Below are 2943 nucleotides of genomic sequence, written 5' to 3' on the forward strand. Positions count from 1 at the left end.
TTCTTCCAATAGTACCGAAAACAAGCATTTCAGATATCAAATGTAAGATTCGCTTTTCATTCTATCAATTCACACACACACAATCAAACTTTAATCCAAATCTACAAACAAGCAATTGACTGACACAAACAGACTTGACCATGAACATAATGACTTTTTGTTGTTGTTGTTATTTAATGGTTAGCAGTTAATTAACTGACCTCCACTGCAATAGTCAAGTTCAGACAACTAATGTTTAGTTTTAAAATAATAATTGTAGGAAACTGACCAAGGTCAGACTTTGTCTTTTAACAACTTGCAAATGGATTTCCTTAGATTTTCTTTCATGTTTTGAGACCTGTATTTTTTTAGCTTTACTATCTAGAAGGTGACAGTGCCTTTTTCTTCTCCTAGAGGTAAGGACAGATGGCTTCAACATTTACTCTAATTCTCATAGAGCTTACTAATTCAATAGCCCCAAGCAAATTACATCGACTTTAAGATTTGCTACTGTTCCTGAATCACTCCCAAAGAGTTTATTAATGTTTCTTTCCTTTAGCATCACTTCTTAGCATCCTAAAATTCCATTAAATTTAAATATTGCTGAGCCCTCATAGACATGTATCCTATAAGTAGCTGAGAATACTAAAATTTATTATCACAAACGTACCCTCTTACACAGCACACAATGTGTACACAGCATTCAATGTTTATCTGTATAACTAATCATACGAGAAATTTGTTATTACTTCTGTATTTTCAGTAATAAGATGAACTAATTTTCCCTTGATCTGTTAAATACCCAGAACTGGAAGAAGCTAGGGTGTAAGATGTCACTCTAATCTAGATTAATAAAAATGAAATCTTAACGCCAAAGCATAAACCAGACTTAAATAAAAAATACTAGTTTTCAAGTTCAAAGTACAAAGGATTCCGCTATTGCTTTCAAAATAAAGAAAGGAAAAAATAACCCATATAATTAGCATTAAGCTACTAATGTGGTAACAGGCAAGTTGTGCATTTTGGTGAGAGAAAGTTCAAATGCAACTTTGCATTTCTTGACCTATGGCTGTGTTAGAAGAATCCATGTAGGTATGTATGCACATCTCAGGATAACTAGAAGAATTTCCATGGATTTAAGTTAAGCAGGCTCTTTAGTTGATATGTAAAATCAAAATGTAATAGTCAGTCAGCACTTTCCCTGCCTAAGAATAGCTTGAAGTAGGATTTTAGAAGAAAACATTTAATCACAAATTATTAAGGCCAAATGAAATATAATTAGGGTACAGATTAGATATTTTTAAAGGGATACACAATTCTAGTGGGTTTTAGTGATCTTTAGTCTGGCAACTTCAGACTCCAGAAGTGTTAAGAACCTCTGGGAAGGAAAAATGTAGAGGAAGAAAAGAATGATGATGGGGGACTGGCAAGAGGAGAAAAGAAAGTAAAAAGAAAACTTTAAAAAAGTAACTTTAAGACTATTCTCCAATTCTATGACTAAAACTATCATTTAAAGTGTTGGTGTCATAACATCATCACAGAGCCACTGTAAGAGTTTCTCACAGGGTGTGTGTGTGTGTGTGTGTGTGCGCGCGCGCATGTGCGTGTGCGTGAGTGTGTATGGTGTGTATGTGTGTGTGTGTGTGTGTGCTTAAGTCTGTGTGCCTGCACATATGTAAAATGGCTGTTGATTATCCAGCACCAGAAACAATGGATACTGGGAGAAGAGCAGGCATTTCCTTAGTAAGGAGGAAAGCTGCATCTCAATTTGTCACAGAGTCAATGTGACAGCAGCAGAAGAGTCTGTACTGACTTCCAGTTTTATCGTGTATCGTTCATGATTCTACAACAATGTTCTAGTTGCTTCTGGTAGTTTTTACTACAGGTTTTGGACAAATATGTTATCTTCTGGACAACCAAGAATGACAGTTATCTGACTAAATGGCATTTAGCAATCAGCATGCCCACCCGTGCCCACTGCCATCTGGCTACCCACCGGATCCAGCAGAAGCATGTGTGCGCGCACGTATGCGCAAGCAGGACACACACACACACACACACACACACACACACACACACACACCACAGCTAAAATAAGAGGTCGAGACAGGAACATCAAATAAACACAGAAAAGAATTTCTAGCTAAGTCGGTTAGGTTGGGAAGGAGTTCCAGTCTTTTCCCTTTTTCTTCCCAGGCCCTACAGAATAGTCTCAAAGAAATAGCCAGTGACTTTGGGCCTCCATTTCATTCTGGTCTTAACTATTGCCTTCTCACATCTCCTGTCCAGTTTCCTTAGCCCTGCTAAGAATCTCTGCTTTCTTCCCTTCAGTATTAAGTTTATTTTAAAGGTACCAAAACCTGTGTGTGTGTGCACTCATATATATATATGAATCGTTTCGCCCACTTCCCAAGTGTCTGTTTATGATCTCCAACTTTCCCTACTCTCTTTCTCTCAGAACCCCTGAACTTATCGCTCTGCCAGCAGCTGGATCATTTCTACCCCGAAACTGACAAGTTGCCCCACTCCCGCCCCCTCTCGGTAGATCCTCCCCCATTGAGCGTTTCATTAGCATAAAACTGGTTGGGTCAGGGACTGTCCCAAGGCCACCTGGGTGCACATCTTTACCAAGGAAGACTAGGCAAAATGTACTCAAGCCCTTAGCATCCTATGGCAAAATGTAAACCTGCTCCTTTCCTGAGCTACTAAACTCAGAAAAGAAAGTGAAAAAAAAAGGAAAGAAAGAAGACCGGAAAATCGCACTTTGAAAAGAGGGCGAGCAAGTCCTGTTCTTTTCTTCCCCACCTCTCCAATTCAGCTTCCAAGACTCTAGGGCACCAGGTCATCGCCTAAAGAACAAAACGTGTTTGTGCCCTCGCATCTGCCCCGGGCAAACGTACTTCTTTTTTCTTTTCACACACACACACACACACACACACACACACACACACACACTCACACACA

The 2943-nt window shown here is 39.1% G+C and overlaps 1 protein-coding gene across 1 annotated transcript in view; it reads right to left on the reverse strand.

The window, feature by feature from the left end:
* Dach1 (dachshund family transcription factor 1) overlaps positions 1-2943 on the reverse strand; it is a 378885-nt gene that overhangs the window by 373166 nt on the left and 2776 nt on the right. The window lies entirely within an intron of this gene.

The sequence above is a fragment of the Mastomys coucha genome, unplaced genomic scaffold (assembly GCF_008632895.1).
Source record: "Mastomys coucha isolate ucsf_1 unplaced genomic scaffold, UCSF_Mcou_1 pScaffold9, whole genome shotgun sequence".
NCBI lineage: Eukaryota > Metazoa > Chordata > Mammalia > Rodentia > Muridae > Mastomys > Mastomys coucha.